The sequence below is a fragment of the Phaenicophaeus curvirostris genome, chromosome 6 (genome assembly GCF_032191515.1).
Source record: "Phaenicophaeus curvirostris isolate KB17595 chromosome 6, BPBGC_Pcur_1.0, whole genome shotgun sequence".
Classification (NCBI taxonomy): Eukaryota; Metazoa; Chordata; class Aves; order Cuculiformes; family Cuculidae; genus Phaenicophaeus; species Phaenicophaeus curvirostris.
Window position 1 is genome coordinate 21419545 of NC_091397.1, and position 19063 is coordinate 21438607.

A 19063-nucleotide genomic window follows, 5' to 3' on the forward strand; every position below is an offset into this window, starting at 1 on the left:
CTAGCTTTTTTTTCATGGTTTTATTAGCAGAGCAGTTTCATACAAGCTTAGAAAAAATGCAGTATAGCACGATAGGGAAATCTGTGCTGCTCCATACCACTCTACACTGCTTCACACTTTCTTGAAGACAAATTTTAGTAAGAAAAATTAAATACAATGAAATCAACTAACAAGTTATATATGTGAGTTTTTTCAAGGCAGACAGACACCTAAACAAATACTTATGCATATGGGCAACAAATTCTGATGACTATTTTATTATTTCATATTCACTGTAGAACAATTTTTTTTAAAAAAAAAAGCCTCAGGAAATAAATTCCATTTGATTGCAACAAAACTTTTAAATTCTGCTATAACACCACCAATACAGTTGTGAAAATCAAGAATCACAGAAGAACATAGAGTTTCAAGTGTAATACTAACAGAAAAATTGAAAGATTTTTGACATGCCCCTCACCACATGACTTATTAGACAGTCATGAATGACCATGTGGGATGTGGGGGGGCTTCCCATACCATCAACTGGCAACTGTAGTCAATTGTAAATATCTCTGAAGCTCACCAAAATCCTTAGAAATTGGTCAGGTAAAGTGAAGGTTGTGTGCAATACAACAAGAAAATCCTTCAGATCAGAGAAAGAAGTGAGCTTCAAGGTTGTTTTGGTGGAGTGGGCAAGCCTACTTTTCAGAGGAACTTATGAGCTTTCATCATTGTTCTTTTAACACAACTACTGTAATATTTTTTCTTACACATACAATTCAGAGTAACCCGTTCAGATTTACTAAAGAAAACTTAAAAGACATGTTCCTACTATAACCTGACTAGAATTCATCTTGAAACTGAGACGATACAAAATAGGGAAGGATAAAAACAACAAGTGCTGCCAGCAGCATAAACTCACTTTATAGAAGGTTTTTGTAGAAGGCAAAAGAAAAGAGCAGATGCAGGAGCTCATTCTGCAGCTCTCAGCACAGTCCAGAAAAAGGCCCTGCAGGGTCCCTGCCAACAGCCACAACCAGTCCAGGCAGCCTGGGATTAGATTTCTAAAGCACACAGAAACTGCAATTAAAACATCTCTCTCTGAAAATTTAGGACCCGAAAAATGCCTTGGACTTTGCAAGCAGTTTTCAGCTCAGTGCCCTGCAGCCCACTGCTATATCAACACAGACACTTTGTTTCAGTATGCCTTTTAGCTCTGAAATACATGCCATGGTTTCATCTTTCTCAGTTAAAACTACAGGTAAAAGAGAAAATTAGAAGCTCAAAACCAAATAGCCACTAAATGACACCCCAAACTACATGGTTGAAATGCTTCTGGCACAACATAAAAGACACCATGGAATTATTTAAGCTTGGCATAAGCCTGGTACTTATTATACAGCATTTTTAGATTATTGTCTCCACCTTGTTGTGACAGACAAAGCAGAGAACCCACCTGTACAATCTCCCATTATGATAAGGGGTATCAATTACATCTGGGCACAGTTACACTGACTCGTGCATTCCAAGAGACGCACAAGGGCAGTATCACAGCATTGAACTTGTCTGATTTCACGCTGCACCCCCTTGGCTACTTCCTTGTGTTACTGGCACTTCAGGCCGTTGTGACTGGATTCACATCCTCCTGTGCCACCAGGAAATTAAAACTTGCCACCAGGTACAGCACACTCGTGAAGGACGGGAAGCACAAGATCCAGAAAAGGATCTGGCAAAGCTAAAGGCCAAATCAAACACATCAACCTTGAAAGCTCTCTCATACAAGGCTCAAAATTTTCATATGGGAAAGCAGTATCTTACCCTTGAGACAAACAAGAGCTCTGCTCCTAATGCTGAAATATCAGAGAATCTCTGCCTCATTTACCTGCCAGACTTCATCTGGCAGCTTCGGAGTGTGCACAAACAGGAGCAACATACTGCAACAAAATACATGAAAGACCAAACCCCAAGTGCATAAAAAGTTTAACATAATAAAATAATTAACATGTAGCTATATGAAAAGTAAGGAAAATCAGCAGATTTCAAACACCTGGTCTGCCAGGCTGAAAAGCAATGCTGAAGATCATGTGCTATCACTCCTAGTCAGAGCTGCTTGAATAATTCATTTTTGGGAGCAGGGGCCAAGTCAGTGTCTTGTAACATTAGACAATGTCTTGTACAGTACTATGAATAATCCAAAATTATTTCTTTCAGTTTACTTTTATTGAAATACATAGAACAATATCAATCTTTTAGGGTTAAAAAATATTTTAAAAATTGATGTCTAATTCAGGACTCAGTTTTAAGAAATGTCTGAATTAAGACTGTATGCCTTATCAGAAACTTATACTTATTTGGGCCTGGGTAATGAGCTGTGTCATGAATGCATTGATGATTTCCCTTCGCATCTCAGTAACAGTTAATACTATCTCCCATCTGCTAGACTGCTGAGATTTCAGTTTCAGCCTCCATACTACATACACATTATCACAGTTGATACTAATTGGTAATCAAACGGAAGAGCACCTGAAGCAAAGAGACAAGACAGAAATAACCTTTTTATTCTCACCAGGCAAGCACTGATACACAGCAATAGAGTATATCTTTACCTTTTATCTTTACTCTGTACAAAATAGAAGACTTCACCGAACAGAATTAATAGCTTTTTTTCATCAGCACTTCTGTTTTTCAAAGAGAAGTTTTTTATTATATGCAAAATCATTAATCATGTAAAAGGACTTATGAAGTCTTATTCAGCATAATGACTTATTCAGTATAAACATCTTCCATGGTGTGCACAAAATTTGACAGCTGTGATTTGTTTGCCCATGCATAAATAACAACAAAACTGGCCCAAAGACTTTTACTTAACATTTTAAATGTGAAGTCTAACAGGGTAAAGAAAAAGGTTATCACTTCCAGAAATACTGGAAAAACACTTAGCCTAGATCTAGTAAGAAAACACTAGAAAAGAAACAGCATAAAAATTATAATAAATAACAAATTATGAAATTCTTAAATCTCAAGAGATTTGTATCCTACTGATCTCAGTACTGAATGGGACATAAATATAGTTACAAGGACCAAATCAATAGATATTTCTTTTAAATGGTAGAGAATATTTTTAAGTGTTTTGAGAACTTAGTTTTCATGTATCTGGAATTTGTACATCTGGAGAATATCCAAGTATTTCAAATATAAATATTGTAAAAATATAAAAAGTCTAAAAAAGTAAAAATTAAATTTTAAAGACTTCTAAATTCATTCAGAACTTAACAGTAATTCAAGTATTTTAAAATACTTCAGTTAATCTATTCTACAATTAAACCTTAAGATATTTTAGAAGTCTATGAGGAGTAGCTGCTGGCCAGAATTTACTGAAAGTTTATTATTTGCTTCTTCCTATAACTGTTTCTAGTTATTAAAAATGTGTATAAAAATAACTCTTTCTTTAGTCTAGGTGACTACACTGTGTTGATGGAGAGGCAGGTTCATTGTCTGACAGGATGGTTTTCTTCAGATTTAACCAACATTCAGAAGGTGGCAGGGTGTGGAAGAAAATGACTTGTATGACCTTTGCCTTCTTGCACTATCAGGTCTAGACCATTTAAATAGTTCAGTCAAAGTATCCTCTTTAAACAGTACAGGCTTTATTTAGACAATAAGCTGCTCAACCCAGTCAGGTTTATTCTTTGTCTTCAGTATGATATGCAGATTAGTTACAGCTGAAAATCAAAACTATTTTTTGGAGTAAGCTTTATGAAATAATACTGCAACTGTAACATGAATATAAAAGTAAAAAATGAACTATAAAGACAAAAGCATTCAGTACTAAGTCTAAAATATTTAGAATTAGAAGAAAATAGGTAAAGATAATTTTTAAAAAAATCAAATAATAATCTTCACAGAAATTCAACCAGCAAAACATATTCCTTTCTGTCCCATGGAAATAACTAAATATTCTGCAAATTGATCAGACTGAAAGGTTAACCACCCTCATTCCAACTTCCTCCTTGATTTTTATTTACAGCTGTTACAAAAAACCAGCTATGTTTATTTTGGTTTTTTGGTTTTGTTTTTTTTTTAACTTGTGAAATTATAAATCAGAACAACTTTTGGAAAGCAGTCTCTTGAGTTTTGATGTATTTACTTAGCTAGTTGATTAGTAGGATGGTAGCAGATATTATGGTACCACTCTTATGCTAAAAAAAGTTTAACAGCATTTGGGGTTAAGCACAATATGGCCTTGACAGTAGTTTGCTCTCTTGTACCGGAAGGCATAGAGCATAGCACAGGAAAAGAGCCTAGAGGCATTAGTGTAATCCACTGAGGTTAAAGTAGGAAAGCTAAAATTATTTAATACATTTTAAGACCATAGTACAGTAAATGATCTGTTGCTAGGAAGCAATCCTGACTAAAAATACAGTTTTATTTAATATGCTGAATTTATGTCTAAAAAATGCCAGAAACTGATCTTGTTGAAGGTATTTCTCACATCCCTCTTCTTGTTCAACAGAGTCTCCGAGTCACATTCCTGAACAGATGAAGTTGTAGTGGTTCTCAGCCTGGAGGTTATATTTGAACAGTATGAGGCAAACTTAAAAGATGGATGATCTTTACTAAAATATTTCAGAGTGCCCACATCAGAGGAATCATTGAAACAACTAAAAACTCTGGAAAAGTATCAGATCTAAAGTTCTGTTCCCCCACTGACCATGGATTGGCCACTCATAAAGGAAGACTTTCCCCACCAGACACCTGAGACCCTAGAGGTGGGCTGACTGCCTGGGGAGTTCTGCTGAGGAGGATAGAGGGGTACAGCAAGCACTTCGAAACACTACCCTATATGCTATGACAAATTTCCATGAATAACCAGCATTTGCCCTGTTCTGTGAAAACAAAAGCATTCAACTGATCTAGTTTACCAGCTGTAAACAGATGAAGCAATGCTTATTCATACAAATTAAAAACCTTAGAAACAGAAAGCAGATTTTGGCAGTAACAGTGCTGAGGCATTGTGCCCATTTAGCTACAGACTTGACCAGTTCGCTAGTAATTCTGGACCAGTGAGTTCAGGTCCATTAAGGAACACAACAAGCCAGAACACAGCTTGAAAGAGATGAAAATGTCATCTGAAATATGGGAACAAAGTCCTTACAGGAGCCTCTGGATAAATCGTAGTTGTTACACTTTGTGCAACAGATCCACTTAGTCACATTTCAGAGGATTAACAATATATCCATAGAATAATAAAATAAATAACTCTAAGCACAGAACTTAAAAGCATCACAAATTACTGTAAACAACTTGAAGACAGTGATCAAAAAATATTACACCTGTTCATTCTGCTTTAAATCTGTGCTGAATGCATTCTTTAAGTAAACTGTGACACAAACCCTGTGTTTCCAGTAGCTAGTGTCCCTGAAAATGAATGCGCACAGAGAAATTAATAATGGCCTTAAAAGAGCCAGTAAATAATTGGTCTATTTAACTACTATATATATTTCCTATTAATAATTACTGGATTATTTTGTGTTTCAACTTTATTTTTTATGTTTTCACTCTCTAGTTTTTTCTCCACTGTAGATGCTTTTCTGCTAGCAAGGAAGATAGATTGGGTTTGACTACAGAACTACATTTACTTTACTACTCTAACCCAAACAATTACAGTTTAACAGACATGGTTAAGGGGGTAAGATTCAGACCTTCAGTACACCTCTTCCTCTCCCTTAAAGTAACTCCTAAGAGGAATCAGTCACTGTCTCAAAGACAGATTAAGGTCCTGTTGTCTTCCTGAGTCATAAAATTTAAGCCTTGATTGTAACCATTTGTTACTCTCCCTGTATTTTGGTTTTTTGTTTTGTTTTTTTATTTTATTTTTCTGGATATGATGCAGAGGAGAGCTGGAAGACTTCTGATGTCTTTGCAAGACCCCAGCTCATAAATGTGCCAAATCCTTGCATGAGGAATGGCCCATACTCCCACTCAGCTCAAACCAGGTTAAGATAAAAATGCAAAGACTTCAGCATTCCTGAATGTCCTCTGCCCTCTGAATGAACTTTATTCATTTCATGGCCAGTTTCCCTTTTTGGGTTTTCAACAGGTTTATTATCTTTTTGTTAAAGTCCTTCTCTATTATAGTAACACAAGATGTGAACATCTACCTAGGCTAATTTTTGTGTAATACAAGAGTATGGCTGATATCATAAAGAATAGAAATCACTTACTTTGGAAGCACAACATTTTCGAATTTTTTTTTTTTCCTCAACCTCCTCCTTTTAGTCATGCACACTCATACAAACAAAATTGTATCAGGATGCATGCATTAAGTAGCTGGTTATGGTTATGTCCCAAGTCTGGTTTTTAAAGGCTCTGATTTCAGTGAGAAACACTAAAGCAGTCTTTGTGGTCTGGAAGTGAGGAATTGCCTATGGATTGTTACACACTGCACAGTTTGGCAAGTCTTGAAAATGTCAACCTGAATGACAATTTTAACAGTGCCATTAAGTCTCTTGTTAATGATTGACACCAAAACATAATGTACTTCACAGATAGTTTAACCTTTGTTTGCATATATGCTTCAACATTATTACCACTGTTAGTATTAATCTTCTCCTATGTGCATTATAACTGAAATAATTGTGGAAAGCTAACTCCCTTCTTTTTCACAATATAGCGAGATTTGGCCTTGAATCTTCAATAGGTCAATTTTCTGTGCAGTTTTAGAATTGTAATAGAATGCAACTTGGTAACAATAAAATGGTTGATATAAATATCCAACAGCTATACAGCTATAAAATCACACTAAATACCACCAGCATGACACTAGTGCACTATCAAGAATATATCAGGTACTAGCACTTGAAGAAGAGTTCAAAGACTACCATACAATATTATAATTAACTGGAATGCATTGGTTATTGCTAAAGAGCTTTTGCATTTATTTTCCTTCAAAATGCAGTATTTACAACAGACTTGTTTACACCATCACTAGGAGAGGACCCGTTCTCACATGTAACTCATGGTGTAAGGAGTTCCTTGAAAACTGTATACTATAAGGATACAGTAGTTTCAATTAGTGTGGGAATATACCACATTTCTCATAGGATTCAAACATTTCCTTTAGCAACAATATGTCTATGGAAAAAGATAGAAGGCAGTAGTTAAAAGCACCAGCTTGAAGTGAAAAGAAGGCCTTAATTCACTATCATGAGCCTTAATTCACTATCATGAGTCATAAACATGAAAAATTACTCCAGACCAATTTGGTTTTTGATTTCAATTTAAGTGATTTTTTTTTAAGGAGGTAATGTGTGCATTTTTATGATTTATTTTAGTTACAAACACAATTTCAAAGGAGGCACTCTAAAAAAAAGCCAAATACATTGTCCCTTGGAAGAGGTCACCTATGAAATATCTCTTAAAATAATCTCTTTCAAATTTACCAAGACATTAAGAGAAATTTAAAAGAAAGGCTGCAATTCAAACGCCATTTCTTCATGAATGCTTGAATCACGCACAAAAATAGTTCTAATTAGAACCCGCATGCTTTCTTGGATCTGAACACTGATTACATTTCTTTCCCCATAGCAATTCATGTTTAGATAGGTACCGATGCCTTATTTACCCATCCATACATGATCCTTTCTCCATGATGATCAACCTCGTCACACACCCAGCACAGTGTGTAGGTAAACCTATCAGTAAGGTGGTATAAAGCCCTATTACCTGGGCAACATTGTCAGACATCCAAAATTAGGATATATTGGGGAAAAAATAAGAAAAAGCTATTAGGGGAGTGCTGGTTATTTGGGTAAGAATGGGAAAGGGGAAGAACTTTGCAGGGAAAATAAGGGCCAGCAGATTGATGCAGTGACTTTCAGTGTTTGAGGCTGCTTATCAAGCAGCCCCAGACCTGATCTCTGCATGTCAGGTCCTCCCACAGACAGCTTAGTAATTATGGTACTGCTGTGCTGCTGGGCTATCAACAAGGACTGGCTTTGCTCCAGTCATGTACACCAGCTAACCATCCTACTTGGAGCCTTGGGTTTCCTTCCCAGCCCTGCGGACCAGCACTGCTCGGGACATAGGCACAGGTACTACAGCCCTGCGGGCTCCTACTGGATGACATGGTTTTGATAATATAAAATAAACTTCCCACTGGTTTTGGAAAGAAGGGCCATTGCTTTTATTTATTTATTTAAAAAGATTGCCAGTCCAACAGTGTACAGAGGCGACATGAGATCAGAGGAAAAAACCCTCAACAATACATGTCGTGCAGGGCAGCCCATATCCCCCCCCACCATCCCTAAAACAGGTGAAAAAAACTAAAATCATAGAATCATAGAATCACCAGGTTGGAAGAGACCCACCGGATCATCGAGTCCAACCACTCCTATCAAACACTAAACCATGCCCCTCAGTGCCTCATCCACCTGTGCCTTAAACACCTCCAGGGAAGGTGACTCAACCACCTCCCTGGGCAGCCTCTGCCAGGGACCAATGACCCTTTCTGTGAAGAATTTTTTTCCTAATGTCCAGCCTAAACCTCCCCTGGTGGAGCTTGAGGCCATTCCCTCTTGTCCTGTCCCCTGTCACTTGGGAGAAGAGGCCAGCACCCTCCTCTCCAGAATTTCCTTTTAGGTAGTTGTAGAGAGCGATGAGGTCTCCCCTCAGCCTCTTCTTCTCCAGGCTAAACAAACCCAGCTCTCTCAGCCGCTCCTCATAAGGCCTGTTCTCCAGCCCCCTCATCAGCTTTGTCGCTCTTCTATGGACTCGCTCCAGAGCCTCAACATCCTTCTTGTGGTGGGGGGCCCAGAACTGAACACAGGATTTGAGGAGCGGTCTCACCAGTGCTGAGTACAGAGGGAGAATAACCTCTCTGCTTTGATGACAGTGTAGAAAGATGTGTGACTTATGTTATTTTACTCATCAGAAATATAGTTCCATTGTACCTAGCGCTGTCCTCATACTGTTATACAGCATGCACAGGTTAAATCAGAAAAGGTTTGTTGACTTCAAACATCAGATAGTTTCTTACCCTTTTGTTACAAGATTAAGGATGTGACAGAGCTGATGACATTTGAAATGATACTTGTGAGTACAGTTTGTTCAGAAGAAAGTTGGAAAGTCACTTAGGAGGTTTTGCTTTATCTTTGTGTCGTTTTGCCAGGAACTAAAGAGCACGGCCCTGTTCTGCCCTGTCCCCTCTCCTAAAGCTTTGTTGGCTGTAGCACTGGGAACACTTTGAAATTTCTGGCAATCCAACGTTTTTCAACTTACTCTTCACGTCAAAGCTTGCAGAAGAACTTAATTAAGTTTATGAGCTTCTGTAATGACCTTGCAAGAGTCCAATTGTCAGCACTGAAATAGCTGGCATACAGCTTGTTTTATCTCTATTTACAATGGGAAAAAGCTTCTAATGAAAGTCTCCCTGATATTGAGAAGGATTTTACAATTATGAAAAACAGAGCAAGAATTTGTTAAATATCTTAAATTGAAAACTAGCTAAGTGAAACTACAGACATCAATATTAGGTTAATAATTTGTTAAAATTACATTAATATATTTTAAAAATAGATTTTTTTTTGTTTATTTTTCATGGAAGGATACAATTTATCAGTTGCTGAGTTTTAATGCTGCTTTAGCTGTAAAGGGGTGATTATGTTTCTGCTTCATCTACAAAAATCTGCTGCTAAAAATATTATTTTGAGAGGAAATTAATGTCCATTCTCTAGGACATTTTGCCTCATTAACTTTATTTTCTATCAGTTGTCAATATCTCCAAAGAATATCACCAACTCACTTCACAAGTACAGTATTTCATGCACTTAAGCACACCAAATACAGATTGCTGTTTTGTCAGTGTACCTAACAGTCATTAAATAAAATATGATTTCCTTACAACAAACAGTATGGTAGAAGCTAGAAGAAAGTGCACTCTTTCCTTAGTGGTCAACCAAACACTCATGAAAAAATTAGCTCTGTGGTCTGTAAGAAGCAAGTCACGGTATATGACCAAGTCTGTAAATTGATGCTTTAGTGAGAAGAAGCCACACGTCCTTGAATTTGGGGGTTTTCCTGTGAAGCTTTTGCTGTATATTCATCTGCCTGAATTAAAGCAGAGTATATCAACTTCTGTTCTAACTTTCTACAACCTAATAAAGGCCTTAAATATGCTGAGGCATTCCAATAACATCTCATTTTCACCAATAAGCAGGTACATTTCTAGGACTAGACTAACATGATGGTTTATGAAGAGGAAGCAGTTTGTCAAATGATGTTGTATGCCACCCATACCTTCTATGAAGAAGTAAATAAAAGGTACGTATCAATAGCCGAGACAATGTTAGTTCAATTTCCCTGTTCTCTTTGTGCATTTGGAATGTAATCATGTTTTTCCTGATGTCTTTACACGTTCTTGCACCTTTAGGGAGGAACTTTAAGTTCAAGGACAACTGAATGTCCCTTATTCAGGAGTGGCTCTTGTTTGCCAAAGAAAGAGTAAGCCAGAACTTCTGTTACATTTATATTAACAACAGGAAAACATATTGAGTAGTGCAGTAATGAAAATATTTGTAAAAGAGTGCACTCAAAGGACTCAACAGAGCTACATTCCATTTTTTTTAATAACAGTGTTGTGTGTTCTTGGGTTTAGAGACATGTTTTTCAAATATATCTTTATTTGTTTATTGATCTTATTTCAAGAAGTAACATTTAATATTAATTTTAAAATATTCTTGCTCACAGTAAGTGTAGCTAGTCCACTTAGAAGTTCTTTACATATTTCATAACCTTCTCATTTGATTATTTTCTCCTATAGTGCATATGAATTCTTTAGTCGGCATAGAATACATATAGGGGAAAACCAGTAAAATCTCAAAATGACTGGAAGGTGCACAGGAAATCATGTGAAAAGGAAGTGCAGGTTACTCTTTGCCATGGGATAGATTTCAAAGTGAAAGTGAAGTAAGCCTTCCAGCGAAGAAAAAACCCCACATGACAGTAAAACCTTCAAGCACTGAACACAGATGAACCCTGCAATAAAATACTTCACACCTGAAGTGTTGTATTGGTTTGAAATGCTGAATATTCTAAAAATGAGGTGTCGCTTGCAAAGGATCTCCTATTACTTCCTAAAAATTCTGAAGATAACAAGATATTATTACAGTAGCTATTAAAGTGCCTTTTATAGTTTACCAAATAAGATTAAATTATTAAATTATCCCAGAGTTGCTTATGAATATTTCGCATTCAATAACCAGCTTCTATAATATGACAGAAGTCTCATGGAGGGGACTTGCCCTGAAGATTGGCCAAGGACATGCTGAAACAAGGAAACAGCATTTGGCCTGAATATAGGGAAAAAATTCAATATGCTGTATCAGATGGAACAGAATCTATTACAATAGCCATGTATTTATCTACCAAAGCCAGTATGAATCAAAGAAAATAAGGATAAAGACAGAGGAAAGTCAGATATAAAGGCAAACCCCGTGGCCTCTGTGGAGAAGGCATCACTGAGGGTCTCTAGGCACAACCCTGGATTTTTATGTCTTGAAATGTAAAGCTTTTACAGCAGTCTTTACTTCTTTGCTGTTTGGTTTCTTTAAAAATCTCTAACCTATTCGGAACCTCCTCTCATTTCCAAGATGTTTTCACTTGCGATTTCACTTAGCAATCACGTATCATGGGAAAAAGATGTATCTGCCTTGCCAGTATATATCCTGGGAATGTAACATATGCTTCCGTACCTGTCACGTTTTTGTATGTTATTTGTACATATATTTTTTCGGTGACACATCTTTGCATAGCATTGCCCACACTGATCTAGTCTAGTTATCAACTGTTGTATTTTGTATTATCAAGCAACGACATGGTTTTCATTAAACTGCAGAAAAGGTCTGACATCTCTTATCACACCTCAAAAGGCAACAAAAACCTGCTTCCTAGTAACTATGTAAATACATTCCTGATGATCATTCAGAGAACCTATGTTAACTATGTTATTTTTTCTTTGTTGTGGTAATTTTTATCATAGTTCTTTCCACCACAATAAATAATAAAAAAAAATCATGCTTTACTTGGTTTAGTTTTCTGCACAGTATTAAGTTCAGATCGGCTATAAACACTCAAAAATAATTTACACATTGGAAATTTGTATTTTCCTTCAAGGACAAGCTACTTGATGAAATCAGTAGCCCTTATGAATTCAGTATATAGGACTTAATAGTTAGATATACAAGTATCGTCTTGTGAATGAGTATAAATTTCAAAAAATAAACAGACACAGAAACATAAAAACCTGAGCATATATAATCATTACTAAATTTCCATGAAATTCTGATCACCTGTATCTAAACCTTTATGACTAAATTATGGACATGTTTCTTTAATATTTTTCATGAGCCTTTCCTACTGTATGCATGATTTTTTGGGGGCATCGCATATTACTTAAAGGGCAATATGATTTCATAGTATAAAATAACTTTGGGATGTTACAAAATCCACACAAACAGAGTTGCAGTTAAAATTTAGCAACTGAAATGAGCAAAAGGATTTTAAAAAGAGAGCAAGATGAATCCAAACAGAAATTTTTATAGCCTTAATTGTAAAGACCGACTTTACTGTTTTGTCTTGTGGATCCAGGGCATGACCCTTAACAAACAGTCCTAGTCTGTTCAAACCCAACAAAACCTTTCTATATCATATATAACATTAACTAAACATGAAAGGATTAAAATCTCCCCATCTTCTTTAATATTCATAAAGACTTCCTAGTGATGCAATAGGTTCTCAGCCTAAAATGTCCAGTAGCTGCTTTATTCTCTCCCTTTCTATTTCCCTTGGCTACCTTTTTAGGAATAACTCCCTCATTAATGTACTGATGATCTCAGTGAAGAACTCATAAATACCTATGCAGTTACATGTTGGATTTGTCATGTATCACTGGAAACATAAATCATTTACACTTTAAACGCTTTGGGCCCATTTACGCCTCTAAACATGCAAGATGTACCTGGTAATTTGTCATAAATTTAAATAACAGATAGACCTCCATCAGCTTTAGTCTTTCCAATTTAAATATGGGAAAAAATACACTGCAAATTTATTTTGCTGCCCTGATTTTAATAGGGGCAAAAAATCTTATAAAAGTAAAAGGAAAATTACAATAGAAATAACTAATCCACTGAAATATACAGCTGACCTTCCTGTATCCAGATTTTAATGTCAACAGCCAGTACAAATATTACTAAGAAAAAACAGGCATAATTTCCTTTTATCTAGAGATGCTTCTGTAATTTCATTTTCTATTTCACCTCAAACAACATTATCTTCAAAGTCAGGTTTGTATTTTTTCCTGCTCTCTCCTTTATCCCAGAATAAGCTGAAGGTCTCTAGAAATTTTCTTCATCAAAACAGTACGAGGCAGCTGAAATTGATTTTGACTGGGTCAGCTAGTAACTTCTGCTTTTTTATCAACACTTGCTAGTCAATAAACCCCTAACTTTTGAATCTTGAAAAAAGGAAAGCACATTCCTCTTACCTTCCCCTTTATACCTGCATGGAGACTACAAGTAGCAATTAGATGTCTGTGGTAGATGCTTATGTATGGTATTACACACTATTAAGAAAAAGTACTCTAGGAAAGAACTTTCTACCTTTTACGTAAATTGTCCTCCAACCTCTTAAAAATTACTGCCTGGTAGTCACAAACTCAGCAAACTGGATGTAAGGATGAAATACTAAAATTAACAATATATTCCATTTTGGAATGTATCGTTAATTTAATCTCAAACATGATCGCTTGATTTTAAAGATCAAGCAATCTGCCTGAGTCAAGCAGTGGTATCCATAGGGCTGAACCACCTACATCCAGCCCAGACTACCAGTGCCAGCAGACTGAATGCGATCTCACAGCCTTGCACACACAGACTGCTACTGCTCACAGGAACTGTCATGAGTGTGACTCTGCTGGTGCAGCCCAGAAGCCTTAAGGACAGAGGGAGAATCCTAGTTCTCCTCATTCAATGGAATTATTTCAGAAATTTCAAGGGAAGCAAGTCCTCTAACTTACAGAAGCCTGCTTCAAGTTCTGCATGCTCTGACAATCTTTCTTTTAATCAGATTATGCATGCAGCTCCAACTAAAATCACTGAGAATTAGACCAATAAATAAGTACAGGAAAAACTAGAGGAGGGGCTGAGATATAATTAAGCTTTTTGCCTTTTGTTCCCAAGTGCTTCGAATCCCCTGAACATTCTGTAACACGTGTCCTGTGCAAGCAGAGGGAGATAATCTGGGAGCCACCAGAGCTTTCCCACAAATTTCGCTCTGAAAGATGCAGACAACTCAGGTCACCCTCTATTAGCAGAAAAAAAAACCACCTGGGCAGCCAGTGCAGAAAGCCAAAGTCTTCATCAGAACTTCGCCAAGGAAGCTTGCTCTATCACCTGAGAATGCGAAGAGCTGTCTGCAATAGAGACCAAAGACTTGATAACAGCCAAAGGGAAAGCAAATGACAATGTCATTTCAGTCCGTGCACATTAGACAAAATTAATATCACATTAGCACACATTAGGCCAGCATGAGACAGAACCAAAACAGCACCCTATTGATTTGCTGAAAAGAAACACCACTTCATACACTATGTAACAACATGATACCTTTTTCTCCTTTTTTTTTCGCCAACAGTGTTGTTTTTCAACTAATAGTATCTACAGCAGTTTCAGCTTATGTCAACCTTTAAATGTCAAGAGCCACAATTTAACAAAGGATGAAGTTCTCCATGCAAGCCAGAGTTAAGTAATCAGTTGTCTCTTATCCCACAGATACTCTAGTTACTGCGTGGAGAGTTCAAGACAACAGATAACACTGCAGTCAGCAGTTCTCTACTTACACCTTCCATCAGATCCTTGCCTACTGTCTTTCAATAACTTAGAGCAACCCCTTGAAACAAGCAGTACCTTTACTATTGTTCTAAAGACAGGTGACATTTCCATCTTTAATATTTCCTTACTTTACCCACTTTGGTAACTACAAGGAGTCTCCTCAGAGGATCAATATTCAACCAATTTTTCATGATTTCTCCACAGTCTATTCTTCAAAATTACTTGTTTAATGTCATATTTTCAGGTTGACACCAAATGCAGACATAAACCCAGAACCCTTAATGTAGCCACACTCTCCTCTTTGTGTTTCTGCATGTTTTACTCCTTCTTTTCTATCACATCTCTCAAGATCCAAAGCTCTTATTTTGTCTTTCTCTTTATCTCCCTTTCCTCCCTTATAATTTTATTCTCTCCCCTCTTTTTTTCTTTGACCAGTTAATTCGTTATTTTTTCAAAGTACTCCATATTTAAAGAGTTTCCAAATCAATATAACTGAACTTTACATTTTCAACAGATGTCCCATCCCCTCCTGAAACATTCTGAGCTGGAACAAGCATATTTCGCTGTTTACACCCTATGTTTCTTCTTTCATCCCTCTCTTTCTGTACCACTGTAAACACTACGTGTACCACCATGCAACTACTTAAGTAATAAAATGAGATAGAAACATCAGTCCCTTTTATTAGCTCAGAGAATTCACCAGGAATTTAGTTAACTGCATAAAAGTCAGTCTTCCTCCTCTGTAAATTCCATTCCTTTGAATTTGAGTGGTACTAGGTGTGTGACAAAGAGCCTTAATAAGTAAGAGAATAAAGGATACTTTACAATCAAGATTTATCTTTTAAATAACGCTGACAACTCAATTTCAATATTAATAAAAATGGAAACATGCACTCTTAAGCATCCTACTTATACTATTCGCAATGCAGCAAATTTCCTACCCACCCAAACCTGTCTTTCAGGGAAGAAGAGTTACTCTACCAAAATGGCACACAGACTTTGTTCTTTTTTTGCTGTGTGTACCACAATCTATAACTAGTGGCAGCAGAGCATAGGAGAATGCTCTACAGCTTTTGGCTAAAGAGCTAGAATTTATTTTTGCATATCTGTGGCTCAATGACCTTTCTGCTCAGTAGGTTGCCTTGGCACGAAGTCAAGGTTTGCAGCCCTCCAGCAGGGCTTGTATGGCTTTGAAAGCCAGAGGACGTTTAGATAGGAATAAAAATGTCTGTATCTGGAACTCTGTAAGATCATGCTATCCTTGAAAATGACATCAGGTACAAAATTAAAGCGAATACTTAAAGATGTTTACTCCTGTAATATACCAGTAAAACACACTGGCAAAATAGTTTACAGAAAACATCAGGAAGAGATCTTTCATTAACAAGCATAGAACAATATTACTTATTTTAGAAAATAAAAATTAAATTCTTGTTGATAGGAGTAAATTTAACAAAATTATTCCAGGAGGGACAATTAAATGGATGCATTTTGCAAACCAAATGTAAAAAAAACTAAGGCATTTGATGACAACTATTTTACACTCATCATGTCTAGGCCAGCCTTAGTTCTTCCCAGTAGTTTTCAAAAGCATTCATAAATGGCAGCACCAACAGCCTTTAGAGACAAAAGTGAAAATATTCTCTACAGAAGTTAAAACTAAAGTCACAATGGCCCCTCCAAGGCCATTTACTGCACATAAAAAGCCACACACTATGTGCAGCAGTGACCAAAGCTTTCCTCAAGATTGCATGCATGAAACCAAGGCTGTAATTCACGTGTCTGGAAACTGAAGCCTGGATCAAACTCATGCAGCTCTATCAAATGGTATCTGAAGAGCATCTCGGAAAGAAACAACCCACCAAGAAGTTGTCAATTCCTCAGCTCTTTGAAGAAATGAGAAAGTAATTTCCCAGCCCTGCAGTTTCTGAGGTGAGGGTCCTTGCAGGAGTCAGGGTTCTGTTAGATGCATTCTTCCAAAAAGTCAGCAAAAGTCCCAGAAACCGCCTAGCTTTTAAACACTGTAGTGGTTGCAGTTGTATTTTATTCATTGAGGAAGGCATCCAGGTAAGCACTTGGAAGCCCTAAAGCGGAAATATGAATTGTGCAGGTAGCGATCTCTTGTACAAAGATACACCAGCATAGTGTGGATTCTGTCCTTAAAAATGTGTACGCTAAAGACACAAGGATCAAATGCCAACTTTAATTACAGAATAACTCATGTTTAGCAAACATGCTAACTCAGCAAATTTATTGACCATAAGCTTAAAGCAGATGAGAAATAAGCTGAAATTTCAAATGCTGAAGTGCTTTGCTGGGTTATAGCCAAAATTTTTCCTGCACTCACCCTTGTGATTCAGCCTTAGACCCTCATACTTTTACTGAATATGCATAAAAGTCAAGATCAAATCAACAGACAGGTAAAAATTCCAGAGTCAAATTGCAGATTTTCAGGGAGTTGAAGATAATCTCCATCTGTTCAGATTTAAAACAAATGATTCTTTAAGCAGGTATCAGATTCTGTAAGGTTCCCTAGTACCTCACTGCAAGGTATCTCAGGTTTTCAAAATGTCAGAGCACTAAAAAACCCCACTATTATGTTCTGAAACATACTCACTACTTTTTTAAGACATCCTCAGCACAACAGCAATTCTATATTTTTTTTTTCATTTAAGGTACAGTCACAAAATTATCTTTGCACTTACTAAGGAAATTATACCTTCCATCACTTAGCTGCAATAACTTTTATCCTATATTAAAAAAAGATCAAAGAAGTGACTAAAGATATCCCCTCCCCAAGGAAACCAAAGGGAAAGACATGAATGTAAGACTTAAAAATGTTATAGTCTTTTCATAGAACTATGAATTTCTTCCTTTTGCTCTGTGGCTTAAGGAAATATCCAGTTACAACCATAAATTACTAATATAATACACTTAATTCAAAACTAAGTCAGAAATCCTTGCAAATAACTTCTACAGTTTTATTTATTCTTTTTTGAAGGCAAAAGATGCTACAGACAGTAGAGGTAATCCCAAAAGCTAAACTGGCTCAGATGCTGCATCTATTTCTTTACATAGCAATAAGCTGCAATACTGCAAATCGCCGTTTTGCAATTGATTCTACAAATTAGTTTAGAGTTTAGAAATTTCACATTTATAACTATGGATTAAGTGAAACAATTTAAATGCCACTGCTGTTTACAATACAGAGCTATGCCATTATATGTATACTTTGTAACAATTATTCAATTGAAACGATTATAAAAATTTACTCTTTTCATGACAGCATGTATCTGTTTCCTTTTGTGTGCAAAGTGATAGTGAAAGCATGGAGGGGGAGAGAGGTCTTATTTTATTCTTGGTGATTATTCCACAGTGCAAAATTATGGGTAAGAGTAAGGACCTTGGTGTTCTCCAACATAATCACACAAGAAATAGTTATTTTAAATACCTAAACCTGGAGACAATCATAGCTACAAACACATAAGATTTCTACTTCCCAGAAGACATACTGTGTATGTGACTAGTTTATCCTTCAGTACCTAAGTTGGGGGAATACTAACATCTATCAATTAGGCTTATATATAAGCATATCCTGCTTCACAAATACCTATTTCCAAATAATCTGAAACTTAACACATTTTCACAGCTATTAATCACTGAGTAATCACAAGTAAGAGAAGGTATCTGTATCCTTATGTCTAGCAGTGATGTCCTTTATTCCCAAACAACCCCAGCACTGTAGACAAAGTAATACAGTTGTGGACAACACAGCTGGGGCAAGATTTGGGACTGCTTGTTTTGTAGAGCAGGCTGTGTGCAAGTAGTGTTGTATAATCATATGAGATAGAGGTTAGGAAAGGACACTGTTACTTACTCTGGAATTATATTTCATGGCTTACTTTATTCCATAACAGAGAATCCTATTTCTGACACAGAAAAAATGTATAAGGACAAAATAGCAATGTATTTACTTAGTAAAAATTAAGATAGTCAACAGAAAAGATACCGAACGTGAACTCCTTCATCCTTCTGTTTGTTACAACTTATTGCAACATACTGAAATAAATTTTGAGACTTTTAAAATTATGTTTAACAATGTGGATCATACACACATAAGGAATATCTACAGTCACAAATCACTGAAATATGAAAAAATAGAAATTAGAATATAATTACAAGCAGTAAACCCCGCC

At 36.4% G+C, this 19063-nt stretch overlaps 1 protein-coding gene across 5 annotated transcripts in view; it reads right to left on the bottom strand.

Moving 5' to 3' along the window:
• The window catches only part of CACNB2 (calcium voltage-gated channel auxiliary subunit beta 2), a 261413-nt gene that overhangs the window by 144860 nt on the left and 97490 nt on the right, over positions 1–19063 (bottom strand). The gene's annotated exons all lie outside the window — the stretch shown is intronic.